Source organism: Pseudophryne corroboree, chromosome 4, assembly GCF_028390025.1.
Source record: "Pseudophryne corroboree isolate aPseCor3 chromosome 4, aPseCor3.hap2, whole genome shotgun sequence".
NCBI lineage: Eukaryota > Metazoa > Chordata > Amphibia > Anura > Myobatrachidae > Pseudophryne > Pseudophryne corroboree.
Window position 1 is genome coordinate 944,906,559 of NC_086447.1, and position 13,743 is coordinate 944,920,301.

Genomic DNA, 13,743 nt, shown 5'->3' on the forward strand with positions numbered 1-13,743 from the left:
CCGGTGAGTTACGGAGGAGGTGAGGTGTCGGAGGTGTAGCCGCTACAGTCACAGCAGCAATGTATTGTACGGAATAAGCCAGGCTGGTACATATAGGGCTCTGTGTGTGAGTAGCCGGTGAGTTACGGCGGAGGTGAGGTGTCGGAGGTGTAGCCGCTACAGTCACAGCAGCTATGTATTGTACGGAATAAGCCAGGCTGGTACATATAGGGCTCTGTGTGTGAGTAGCCGGTGAGTTACGGCGGAGGTGAGGTGTCGGAGGTGTAGCCGCTACAGTCACAGCAGCAATGTATTGTACGGAATAAGCCAGGCTGGTACATATAGGGCTCTGTGTGTGAGTAGCCGGTGAGTTACGGAGGAGGTGAGGTGTCGGAGGTGTAGCCGCTACAGTCACAGCAGCAATGTATTGTACGGAATAAGCCAGGCTGGTACATATAGGGCTCTGTGTGTGAGTAGCCGGTGAGTTACGGAGGAGGTGAGGTGTCGGAGGTGTAGCCGCTACAGTCACAGCAGCAATGTATTGTACGGAATAAGCCAGGCTGGTACATATAGGGCTCTGTGTGTGAGTAGCCGGTGAGTTACGGAGGAGGTGAGGTGTCGGAGGTGTAGCCGCTACAGTCACAGCAGCAATGTATTGTACGGAATAAGCCAGGCTGGTACATATAGGGCTCTGTGTGTGAGTAGCCGGTGAGTTACGGAGGAGGTGTCGGAGGTGTAGCCGCTACAGTCACAGCAGCAATGTATTGTACGGAATAAGCCAGGCTGGTACATATAGGGCTCTGTGTGTGAGTAGCCGGTGAGTTACGGAGGAGGAGGTGTCGGAGGTGTAGCCGCTACAGTCACAGCAGCAATGTATTGTACGGAATAAGCCAGGCTGGTACATATAGGGCTCTGTGTGTGAGTAGCCGGTGAGTTACGGAGGAGGTGTCGGAGGTGTAGCCGCTACAGTCACAGCAGCAATGTATTGTACGGAATAAGCCAGGCTGGTACATATAGGGCTCTGTGTGTGAGTAGCCGGTGAGTTACGGAGGAGGTGTCGGAGGTGTAGCCGCTACAGTCACAGCAGCAATGTATTGTACGGAATAAGCCAGGCTGGTACATATAGGGCTCTGTGTGTGAGTAGCCGGTGAGTTACGGAGGAGGTGAGGTGTTGGAGGTGTAGCCGCTACAGTCACAGCAGCAATGTATTGTACGGAATAAGCCAGGCTGGTACATATAGGGCTCTGTGTGTGAGTAGAAGGTGAGTTACGGAGGAGGTGAGGTGTCGGAGGTGTAGCCGCTACAGTCACAGCAGCAATGTATTGTACGGAATAAGCCAGGCTGGTACATATAGGGCTCTGTGTGTGAGTAGCCGGTGAGTTACGGAGGAGGTGTCGGAGGTGTAGCCGCTACAGTCACAGCAGCAATGTATTGTACGGAATAAGCCAGGCTGGTACATATAGGGCTCTGTGTGTGAGTAGTCGGTGAGTTACGGCGGAGGTGTCGGAGGTGTAGCCGCTACAGTCACAGCAGCAATGTATTGTACGGAATAAGCCAGGCTGGTACATATAGGGCTCTGTGTGTGAGTAGCCGGTGAGTTACGGAGGAGGTGTCGGAGGTGTAGCCGCTACAGTCACAGCAGCAATGTATTGTACGGAATAAGCCAGGCTGGTACATATAGGGCTCTGTGTGTGAGTAGCCGGTGAGTTACGGAGGAGGTGAGGTGTCGGAGGTGTAGCCGCTACAGTCACAGCAGCAATGTATTGTACGGAATAAGCCAGGCTGGTACATATAGTGCTCTGTGTGTGAGTAGCCGGTGAGTTACGGAGGAGGTGAGGTGTCGGAGGTGTAGCCGCTACAGTCACAGCAGCAATGTATTGTACGGAATAAGCCAGGCTGGTACATATAGGGCTCTGTGTGTGACTAGCCGGTGAGTTACGGAGGAGGTGAGGTGTTGGAGGTGTAGCCGCTACAGTCACAGCAGCAATGTATTGTACGGAATAAGCCAGGCTGGTACATATAGGGCTCTGTGTGTGAGTAGCCGGTGAGTTACGGCGGAGGTGTCGGAGGTGTAGCCGCTACAGTCACAGCAGCAATGTATTGTACGGAATAAGCCAGGCTGGTACATATAGGGCTCTGTGTGTGAGTAGCCGGTGAGTTACGGCGGAGGTGAGGTGTCGGAGGTGTAGCCGCTACAGTCACAGCAGCAATGTATTGTACGGAATAAGCCAGGCTGGTACATATAGTGCTCTGTGTGTGACTAGCCGGTGAGTTACGGTGGAGGTGTCGGAGGTGTAGCCGCTACAGTCACAGCAGCAATGTATTGTACGGAATAAGCCAGGCTGGTACATATAGGGCTCTGTGTGTGAGTAGCCGGTGAGTTACGGCGGAGGTGTCGGAGGTGTAGCCGCTACAGTCACAGCAGCAATGTATTGTACGGAATAAGCCAGGCTGGTACATATAGGGCTCTGTGTGTGAGTAGCCGGTGAGTTACGGCGGAGGTGAGGTATCGGAGGTGTAGCCGCTACAGTCACAGCAGCAATGTATTGTACGGAATAAGCCAGGCTGGTACATATAGGGCTCTGTGTGTGAGTAGCCGGTGAGTTACGGAGGAGGTGTCGGAGGTGTAGCCGCTACAGTCACAGCAGCAATGTATTGTACGGAATAAGCCAGGCTGGTACATATAGGGCTCTGTGTGTGAGTAGCCGGTGAGTTACGGAGGAGGTGTCGGAGGTGTAGCCGCTACAGTCACAGCAGCAATGTATTGTACGGAATAAGCCAGGCTGGTACATATAGGGCTCTGTGTGTGAGTAGCCGGTGAGTTACGGCGGAGGTGTCGGAGGTGTAGCCGCTACAGTCACAGCAGCAATGTATTGTACGGAATAAGCCAGGCTGGTACATATAGGGCTCTGTGTGTGAGTAGCCGGTGAGTTACGGAGGAGGTGTCGGAGGTGTAGCCGCTACAGTCACAGCAGCAATGTATTGTACGGAATAAGCCAGGCTGGTACATATAGGGCTCTGTGTGTGAGTAGAAGGTGAGTTACGGAGGAGGTGTCGGAGGTGTAGCCGCTACAGTCACAGCAGCAATGTATTGTACGGAATAAGCCAGGCTGGTACATATAGGGCTCTGTGTGTGAGTAGCCGGTGAGTTACGGCGGAGGTGTCGGAGGTGTAGCCGCTACAGTCACAGCAGCAATGTATTGTACGGAATAAGCCAGGCTGGTACATATAGGGCTCTGTGTGTGACTAGCCGGTGAGTTACGGAGGAGGTGAGGTGTCGGAGGTGTAGCCGCTACAGTCACAGCAGCAATGTATTGTATGGAATAAGCCAGGCTGGTACATATAGGGCTCTGTGTGTGAGTAGCCGGTGAGTTACGGCGGAGGTGAGGTGTCGGAGGTGTAGCCGCTACAGTCACAGCAGCAATGTATTGTACGGAATAAGCCAGGCTGGTACATATAGGGCTCTGTGTGTGAGTAGCCGGTGAGTTACGGAGGAGGTGAGGTGTCGGAGGTGTAGCCGCTACAGTCACAGCAGCAATGTATTGTACGGAATAAGCCAGGCTGGTACATATAGGGCTCTGTGTGTGAGTAGCCGGTGAGTTACGGAGGAGGTGAGGTGTCGGAGGTGTAGCCGCTACAGTCACAGCAGCAATGTATTGTACGGAATAAGCCAGGCTGGTACATATAGGGCTCTGTGTGTGAGTAGCCGGTGAGTTACGGAGGAGGTGTCGGAGGTGTAGCCGCTACAGTCACAGCAGCAATGTATTGTACGGAATAAGCCAGGCTGGTACATATAGGGCTCTGTGTGTGAGTAGCCGGTGAGTTACGGAGGAGGTGAGGTGTCGGAGGTGTAGCCGCTACAGTCACAGCAGCAATGTATTGTATGGAATAAGCCAGGCTGGTACATATAGGGCTCTGTGTGTGAGTAGCCGGTGAGTTACGGAGGAGGTGTCGGAGGTGTAGCCGCTACAGTCACAGCAGCAATGTATTGTACGGAATAAGCCAGGCTGGTACATATAGGGCTCTGTGTGTGAGTAGCCGGTGAGTTACGGAGGAGGTGAGGTGTCGGAGGTGTAGCCGCTACAGTCACAGCAGCAATGTATTGTACGGAATAAGCCAGGCTGGTACATATAGGGCTCTGTGTATGACGTAGCCGGTGAGTTACGGCGGAGGTGAGGTGTCGGAGGTGTAGCCGCTACAGTCACAGCAGCAATGTATTGTACGGAATAAGCCAGGCTGGTACATATAGGGCTCTGTGTGTGAGTAGCCGGTGAGTTACGGAGGAGGTGAGGTGTCGGAGGTGTAGCCGCTACAGTCACAGCAGCAATGTATTGTATGGAATAAGCCAGGCTGGTACATATAGGGCTCTGTGTGTGAGTAGCCGGTGAGTTACGGCGGAGGTGAGGTGTCGGAGGTGTAGCCGCTACAGTCACAGCAGCAATGTATTGTACGGAATAAGCCAGGCTGGTACATATAGGGCTCTGTGTGTGAGTAGCCGGTGAGTTACGGAGGAGGTGAGGTGTCGGAGGTGTAGCCGCTACAGTCACAGCAGCAATGTATTGTACGGAATAAGCCAGGCTGGTACATATAGGGCTCTGTGTGTGAGTAGCCGGTGAGTTACGGAGGAGGTGTCGGAGGTGTAGCCGCTACAGTCACAGCAGCAATGTATTGTACGGAATAAGCCAGGCTGGTACATATAGGGCTCTGTGTGTGAGTAGCCGGTGAGTTACGGAGGAGGTGTCGGAGGTGTAGCCGCTACAGTCACAGCAGCAATGTATTGTACGGAATAAGCCAGGCTGGTACATATAGTGCTCTGTGTGTGAGTAGCCGGTGAGTTACGGTGGAGGTGAGGTGTCGGAGGTGTAGCCGCTACAGTCACAGCAGCAATGTATTGTACGGAATAAGCCAGGCTGGTACATATAGGGCAGGCCTGGCCAACCTGTGGCTCTCCAGATGTTGTGAAACTACACATCCCAGCATGCCCTGCCACAGTTTGAGCCTTCCGTAATAGCAAAACTGTGGCAAAGCATGATGGGACTTGTAGTTTTACAACAGCTGGAGAGCCACAGGTTGGCCAGGCCTGATATAGGGCTCTGTGTGTGAGTAGCCGGTGAGTTACGGAGGAGGTGAGGTGTCGGAGGTGTAGCCGCTACAGTCACAGCAGCAATGTATTGTACGGAATAAGCCAGGCTGGTACATATAGGGCTCTGTGTGTGAGTAGCCGGTGAGTTACGGAGGAGGTGTCGGAGGTGTAGCCGCTACAGTCACAGCAGCAATGTATTGTACGGAATAAGCCAGGCTGGTACATATAGGGCTCTGTGTGTGAGTAGCCGGTGAGTTACGGAGGAGGTGTCGGAGGTGTAGCCGCTACATTCACAGCAGCAATGTATTGTACGGAATAAGCCAGGCTGGTACATATAGGGCTCTGTGTGTGAGTAGCCGGTGAGTTACGGAGGAGGTGAGGTGTCGGAGGTGTAGCCGCTACAGTCACAGCAGCAATGTATTGTACGGAATAAGCCAGGCTGGTACATATAGGGCTCTGTGTGTGAGTAGCCGGTGAGTTACGGAGGAGGTGAGGTGTCGGAGGTGTAGCCGCTACAGTCACAGCAGCAATGTATTGTACGGAATAAGCCAGGCTGGTACATATAGGGCTCTGTGTGTGAGTAGCCGGTGAGTTACGGCGGAGGTGTCGGAGGTGTAGCCGCTACAGTCACAGCAGCAATGTATTGTACGGAATAAGCCAGGCTGGTACATATAGGGCTCTGTGTGTGAGTAGTCGGTGAGTTACGGCGGAGGTGAGGTGTCGGAGGTGTAGCCGCTACAGTCACAGCAGCAATGTATTGTACGGAATAAGCCAGGCTGGTACATATAGGGCTCTGTGTGTGAGTAGCCGGTGAGTTACGGAGGAGGTGAGGTGTCGGAGGTGTAGCCGCTACAGTCACAGCAGCAATGTATTGTACGGAATAAGCCAGGCTGGTACATATAGGGCTCTGTGTGTGAGTAGCCGGTGAGTTACGGCGGAGGTGTCGGAGGTGTAGCCGCTACAGTCACAGCAGCAATGTATTGTACGGAATAAGCCAGGCTGGTACATATAGGGCTCTGTGTGTGAGTAGCCGGTGAGTTACGGAGGAGGTGTCGGAGGTGTAGCCGCTACAGTCACAGCAGCAATGTATTGTACGGAATAAGCCAGGCTGGTACATATAGGGCTCTGTGTGTGAGTAGAAGGTGAGTTACGGCGGAGGTGAGGTGTCGGAGGTGTAGCCGCTACAGTCACAGCAGCAATGTATTGTACGGAATAAGCCAGGCTGGTACATATAGGGCTCTGTGTGTGAGTAGCCGGTGAGTTACGGAGGAGGTGAGGTGTCGGAGGTGTAGCCGCTACAGTCACAGCAGCAATGTATTGTACGGAATAAGCCAGGCTGGTACATATAGGGCTCTGTGTATGACGTAGCCGGTGAGTTACGGCGGAGGTGAGGTGTCGGAGGTGTAGCCGCTACAGTCACAGCAGCAATGTATTGTACGGAATAAGCCAGGCTGGTACATATAGGGCTCTGTGTGTGAGTAGCCGGTGAGTTACGGAGGAGGTGAGGTGTCGGAGGTGTAGCCGCTACAGTCACAGCAGCAATGTATTGTACGGAATAAGCCAGGCTGGTACATATAGGGCTCTGTGTGTGAGTAGCCGGTGAGTTACGGAGGAGGTGAGGTGTCGGAGGTGTAGCCGCTACAGTCACAGCAGCAATGTATTGTACGGAATAAGCCAGGCTGGTACATATAGGGCTCTGTGTGTGAGTAGCCGGTGAGTTACGGCGGAGGTGTCGGAGGTGTAGCCGCTACAGTCACAGCAGCAATGTATTGTACGGAATAAGCCAGGCTGGTACATATAGGGCTCTGTGTGTGAGTAGCCGGTGAGTTACGGCGGAGGTGTCGGAGGTGTAGCCGCTACAGTCACAGCAGCAATGTATTGTACGGAATAAGCCAGGCTGGTACATATAGGGCTCTGTGTGTGACTAGCCGGTGAGTTACGGCGGAGGTGTCGGAGGTGTAGCCGCTACAGTCACAGCAGCAATGTATTGTACGGAATAAGCCAGGCTGGTACATATAGGGCTCTGTGTGTGAGTAGCCGGTGAGTTACGGAGGAGGTGAGGTGTCGGAGGTGTAGCCGCTACAGTCACAGCAGCAATGTATTGTACGGAATAAGCCAGGCTGGTACATATAGGGCTCTGTGTGTGAGTAGCCGGTGAGTTACGGCGGAGGTGAGGTGTCGGAGGTGTAGCCGCTACAGTCACAGCAGCAATGTATTGTACGGAATAAGCCAGGCTGGTACATATAGGGCTCTGTGTGTGAGTAGCCGGTGAGTTACGGCGGAGGTGAGGTGTCGGAGGTGTAGCCGCTACAGTCACAGCAGCAATGTATTGTACGGAATAAGCCAGGCTGGTACATATAGGGCTCTGTGTGTGAGTAGCCGGTGAGTTACGGAGGAGGTGAGGTGTCGGAGGTGTAGCCGCTACAGTCACAGCAGCAATGTATTGTACGGAATAAGCCAGGCTGGTACATATAGGGCTCTGTGTGTGAGTAGCCGGTGAGTTACGGAGGAGGTGTCGGAGGTGTAGCCGCTACAGTCACAGCAGCAATGTATTGTACGGAATAAGCCAGGCTGGTACATATAGGGCTCTGTGTGTGAGTAGCCGGTGAGTTACGGAGGAGGTGAGGTGTCGGAGGTGTAGCCGCTACAGTCACAGCAGCAATGTATTGTACGGAATAAGCCAGGCTGGTACATATAGGGCTCTGTGTGTGACTAGCCGGTGAGTTACGGAGGAGGTGTCGGAGGTGTAGCCGCTACAGTCACAGCAGCAATGTATTGTACGGAATAAGCCAGGCTGGTACATATAGGGCTCTGTGTGTGAGTAGCCGGTGAGTTACGGAGGAGGTGTCGGAGGTGTAGCCGCTACAGTCACAGCAGCAATGTATTGTACGGAATAAGCCAGGCTGGTACATATAGGGCTCTGTGTGTGAGTAGCCGGTGAGTTACGGCGGAGGTGAGGTGTCGGAGGTGTAGCCGCTACAGTCACAGCAGCAATGTATTGTACGGAATAAGCCAGGCTGGTACATATAGGGCTCTGTGTGTGAGTAGCCGGTGAGTTACGGCGGAGGTGAGGTGTCGGAGGTGTAGCCGCTACAGTCACAGCAGCTATGTATTGTATGGAATAAGCCAGGCTGGTACATATAGGGCTCTGTGTGTGAGTAGCCGGTGAGTTACGGAGGAGGTGAGGTGTTGGAGGTGTAGCCGCTACAGTCACAGCAGCAATGTATTGTACGGAATAAGCCAGGCTGGTACATATAGGGCTCTGTGTGTGAGTAGCCGGTGAGTTACGGAGGAGGTGAGGTGTCGGAGCTGTAGCCGCTACAGTCACAGCAGCAATGTATTGTACGGAATAAGCCAGGCTGGTACATATAGGGCTCTGTGTGTGAGTAGCCGGTGAGTTACGGAGGAGGTGAGGTGTCGGAGGTGTAGCCGCTACAGTCACAGCAGCAATGTATTGTACGGAATAAGCCAGGCTGGTACATATAGGGCTCTGTGTGTGAGTAGCCGGTGAGTTACGGCGGAGGTGTCGGAGGTGTAGCCGCTACAGTCACAGCAGCAATGTATTGTACGGAATAAGCCAGGCTGGTACATATAGGGCTCTGTGTGTGAGTAGCCGGTGAGTTACGGAGGAGGTGAGGTGTCGGAGGTGTAGCCGCTACAGTCACAGCAGCAATGTATTGTATGGAATAAGCCAGGCTGGTACATATAGGGCTCTGTGTGTGAGTAGCCGGTGAGTTACGGAGGAGGTGAGGTGTCGGAGGTGTAGCCGCTACAGTCACAGCAGCAATGTATTGTACGGAATAAGCCAGGCTGGTACATATAGGGCTCTGTGTGTGAGTAGCCGGTGAGTTACGGAGGAGGTGAGGTGTCGGAGGTGTAGCCGCTACAGTCACAGCAGCAATGTATTGTACGGAATAAGCCAGGCTGGTACATATAGGGCTCTGTGTGTGAGTAGCCGGTGAGTTACGGAGGAGGTGAGGTGTCGGAGGTGTAGCCGCTACAGTCACAGCAGCAATGTATTGTACGGAATAAGCCAGGCTGGTACATATAGGGCTCTGTGTGTGACTAGCCGGTGAGTTACGGAGGAGGTGTCGGAGGTGTAGCCGCTACAGTCACAGCAGCAATGTATTGTACGGAATAAGCCAGGCTGGTACATATAGGGCTCTGTGTGTGAGTAGAAGGTGAGTTACGGCGGAGGTGAGGTGTCGGAGGTGTAGCCGCTACAGTCACAGCAGCAATGTATTGTACGGAATAAGCCAGGCTGGTACATATAGGGCTCTGTGTGTGAGTAGCCGGTGAGTTACGGCGGAGGTGAGGTGTCGGAGGTGTAGCCGCTACAGTCACAGCAGCAATGTATTGTACGGAATAAGCCAGGCTGGTACATATAGGGCTCTGTGTGTGAGTAGTCGGTGAGTTACGGAGGAGGTGTCGGAGGTGTAGCCGCTACAGTCACAGCAGCAATGTATTGTACGGAATAAGCCAGGCTGGTACATATAGTGCTCTGTGTGTGAGTAGCCGGTGAGTTACGGAGGAGGTGTCGGAGGTGTAGCCGCTACAGTCACAGCAGCAATGTATTGTACGGAATAAGCCAGGCTGGTACATATAGGGCTCTGTGTGTGAGTAGCCGGTGAGTTACGGCGGAGGTGAGGTGTCGGAGGTGTAGCCGCTACAGTCACAGCAGCAATGTATTGTATGGAATAAGCCAGGCTGGTACATATAGGGCTCTGTGTGTGAGTAGCCGGTGAGTTACGGAGGAGGTGAGGTGTCGGAGGTGTAGCCGCTACAGTCACAGCAGCAATGTATTGTATGGAATAAGCCAGGCTGGTACATATAGGGCTCTGTGTGTGAGTAGCCGGTGAGTTACGGAGGAGGTGAGGTGTCGGAGGTGTAGCCGCTACAGTCACAGCAGCAATGTATTGTACGGAATAAGCCAGGCTGGTACATATAGGGCTCTGTGTGTGAGTAGCCGGTGAGTTACGGAGGAGGTGAGGTGTCGGAGGTGTAGCCGCTACAGTCACAGCAGCAATGTATTGTACGGAATAAGCCAGGCTGGTACATATAGGGCTCTGTGTGTGAGTAGCCGGTGAGTTACGGAGGAGGTGTCGGAGGTGTAGCCGCTACAGTCACAGCAGCAATGTATTGTACGGAATAAGCCAGGCTGGTACATATAGGGCTCTGTGTGTGAGTAGCCGGTGAGTTACGGAGGAGGTGAGGTGTCGGAGGTGTAGCCGCTACAGTCACAGCAGCAATGTATTGTACGGAATAAGCCAGGCTGGTACATATAGGGCTCTGTGTGTGAGTAGCCGGTGAGTTACGGCGGAGGTGAGGTGTCGGAGGTGTAGCCGCTACAGTCACAGCAGCAATGTATTGTACGGAATAAGCCAGGCTGGTACATATAGGGCTCTGTGTGTGAGTAGCCGGTGAGTTACGGAGGAGGTGAGGTGTCGGAGGTGTAGCCGCTACAGTCACAGCAGCAATGTATTGTACGGAATAAGCCAGGCTGGTACATATAGGGCTCTGTGTGTGAGTAGAAGGTGAGTTACGGAGGAGGTGTCGGAGGTGTAGCCGCTACAGTCACAGCAGCAATGTATTGTACGGAATAAGCCAGGCTGGTACATATAGTGCTCTGTGTGTGAGTAGCCGGTGAGTTACGGCGGAGGTGAGGTGTCGGAGGTGTAGCCGCTACAGTCACAGCAGCAATGTATTGTACGGAATAAGCCAGGCTGGTACATATAGGGCTCTGTGTGTGAGTAGCCGGTGAGTTACGGAGGAGGTGAGGTGTCGGAGGTGTAGCCGCTACAGTCACAGCAGCAATGTATTGTACGGAATAAGCCAGGCTGGTACATATAGGGCTCTGTGTGTGAGTAGCCGGTGAGTTACGGAGGAGGTGAGGTGTCGGAGGTGTAGCCGCTACAGTCACAGCAGCAATGTATTGTACGGAATAAGCCAGGCTGGTACATATAGGGCTCTGTGTGTGAGTAGCCGGTGAGTTACGGAGGAGGTGAGGTGTCGGAGGTGTAGCCGCTACAGTCACAGCAGCAATGTATTGTACGGAATAAGCCAGGCTGGTACATATAGTGCTCTGTGTGTGAGTAGCCGGTGAGTTACGGAGGAGGTGTCGGAGGTGTAGCCGCTACAGTCACAGCAGCAATGTATTGTACGGAATAAGCCAGGCTGGTACATATAGTGCTCTGTGTGTGAGTAGCCGGTGAGTTACGGAGGAGGTGTCGGAGGTGTAGCCGCTACAGTCACAGCAGCAATGTATTGTACGGAATAAGCCAGGCTGGTACATATAGGGCTCTGTGTGTGAGTAGCCGGTGAGTTACGGAGGAGGTGTCGGAGGTGTAGCCGCTACAGTCACAGCAGCAATGTATTGTACGGAATAAGCCAGGCTGGTACATATAGGGCTCTGTGTGTGAGTAGCCGGTGAGTTACGGAGGAGGTGAGGTGTCGGAGGTGTAGCCGCTACAGTCACAGCAGCAATGTATTGTACGGAATAAGCCAGGCTGGTACATATAGGGCTCTGTGTGTGAGTAGCCGGTGAGTTACGGCGGAGGTGAGGTGTCGGAGGTGTAGCCGCTACAGTCACAGCAGCAATGTATTGTACGGAATAAGCCAGGCTGGTACATATAGGGCTCTGTGTGTGACTAGCCGGTGAGTTACGGAGGAGGTGTCGGAGGTGTAGCCGCTACAGTCACAGCAGCAATGTATTGTACGGAATAAGCCAGGCTGGTACATATAGGGCTCTGTGTGTGACTAGCCGGTGAGTTACGGAGGAGGTGTCGGAGGTGTAGCCGCTACAGTCACAGCAGCAATGTATTGTACGGAATAAGCCAGGCTGGTACATATAGGGCTCTGTGTGTGAGTAGCCGGTGAGTTACGGCGGAGGTGAGGTGTCGGAGGTGTAGCCGCTACAGTCACAGCAGCAATGTATTGTACGGAATAAGCCAGGCTGGTACATATAGGGCTCTGTGTGTGACTAGCCGGTGAGTTACGGAGGAGGTGAGGTGTCGGAGGTGTAGCCGCTACAGTCACAGCAGCAATGTATTGTACGGAATAAGCCAGGCTGGTACATATAGGGCTCTGTGTGTGAGTAGCCGGTGAGTTACGGCGGAGGTGAGGTGTTGGAGGTGTAGCCGCTACAGTCACAGCAGCAATGTATTGTACGGAATAAGCCAGGCTGGTACATATAGGGCTCTGTGTGTGAGTAGCCGGTGAGTTACGGAGGAGGTGTCGGAGGTGTAGCCGCTACAGTCACAGCAGCAATGTATTGTACGGAATAAGCCAGGCTGGTACATATAGGGCTCTGTGTGTGAGTAGCCGGTGAGTTACGGAGGAGGTGTCGGAGGTGTAGCCGCTACAGTCACAGCAGCAATGTATTGTACGGAATAAGCCAGGCTGGTACATATAGGGCTCTGTGTGTGAGTAGCCGGTGAGTTACGGCGGAGGTGTCGGAGGTGTAGCCGCTACAGTCACAGCAGCAATGTATTGTACGGAATAAGCCAGGCTGGTACATATAGGGCTCTGTGTATGACGTAGCCGGTGAGTTACGGCGGAGGTGTCGGAGGTGTAGCCGCTACAGTCACAGCAGCAATGTATTGTACGGAATAAGCCAGGCTGGTACATATAGGGCTCTGTGTGTGAGTAGCCGGTGAGTTACGGAGGAGGTGTCGGAGGTGTAGCCGCTACAGTCACAGCAGCAATGTATTGTACGGAATAAGCCAGGCTGGTACATATAGGGCTCTGTGTGTGAGTAGCCGGTGAGTTACGGAGGAGGTGAGGTGTCGGAGGTGTAGCCGCTACAGTCACAGCAGCAATGTATTGTACGGAATAAGCCAGGCTGGTACATATAGGGCTCTGTGTGTGAGTAGCCGGTGAGTTACGGAGGAGGTGTCGGAGGTGTAGCCGCTACAGTCACAGCAGCAATGTATTGTACGGAATAAGCCAGGCTGGTACATATAGGGCTCTGTGTGTGAGTAGCCGGTGAGTTACGGAGGAGGTGTCGGAGGTGTAGCCGCTACAGTCACAGCAGCAATGTATTGTACGGAATAAGCCAGGCTGGTACATATAGGGCTCTGTGTGTGAGTAGCCGGTGAGTTACGGAGGAGGTGTCGGAGGTGTAGCCGCTACAGTCACAGCAGCAATGTATTGTACGGAATAAGCCAGGCTGGTACATATAGGGCTCTGTGTGTGAGTAGCCGGTGAGTTACGGAGGAGGTGAGGTGTCGGAGGTGTAGCCGCTACAGTCACAGCAGCAATGTATTGTACGGAATAAGCCAGGCTGGTACATATAGGGCTCTGTGTGTGAGTAGCCGGTGAGTTACGGAGGAGGTGTCGGAGGTGTAGCCGCTACAGTCACAGCAGCAATGTATTGTACGGAATAAGCCAGGCTGGTACATATAGGGCTCTGTGTGTGAGTAGCCGGTGAGTTACGGAGGAGGTGTCGGAGGTGTAGCCGCTACATTCACAGCAGCAATGTATTGTACGGAATAAGCCAGGCTGGTACATATAGGGCTCTGTGTGTGAGTAGCCGGTGAGTTACGGAGGAGGTGAGGTGTCGGAGGTGTAGCCGCTACAGTCACAGCAGCAATGTATTGTACGGAATAAGCCAGGCTGGTACATATAGGGCTCTGTGTGTGAGTAGCCGGTGAGTTACGGAGGAGGTGAGGTGTCGGAGGTGT

At 53.4% G+C, this 13,743-nt stretch overlaps 1 protein-coding gene across 1 annotated transcript in view; it reads left to right on the forward strand.

Annotated features, from left to right (window-relative positions):
- IARS2 (isoleucyl-tRNA synthetase 2, mitochondrial) overlaps positions 1-13,743 on the forward strand; it is a 349,183-nt gene that overhangs the window by 40,365 nt on the left and 295,075 nt on the right. The window lies entirely within an intron of this gene.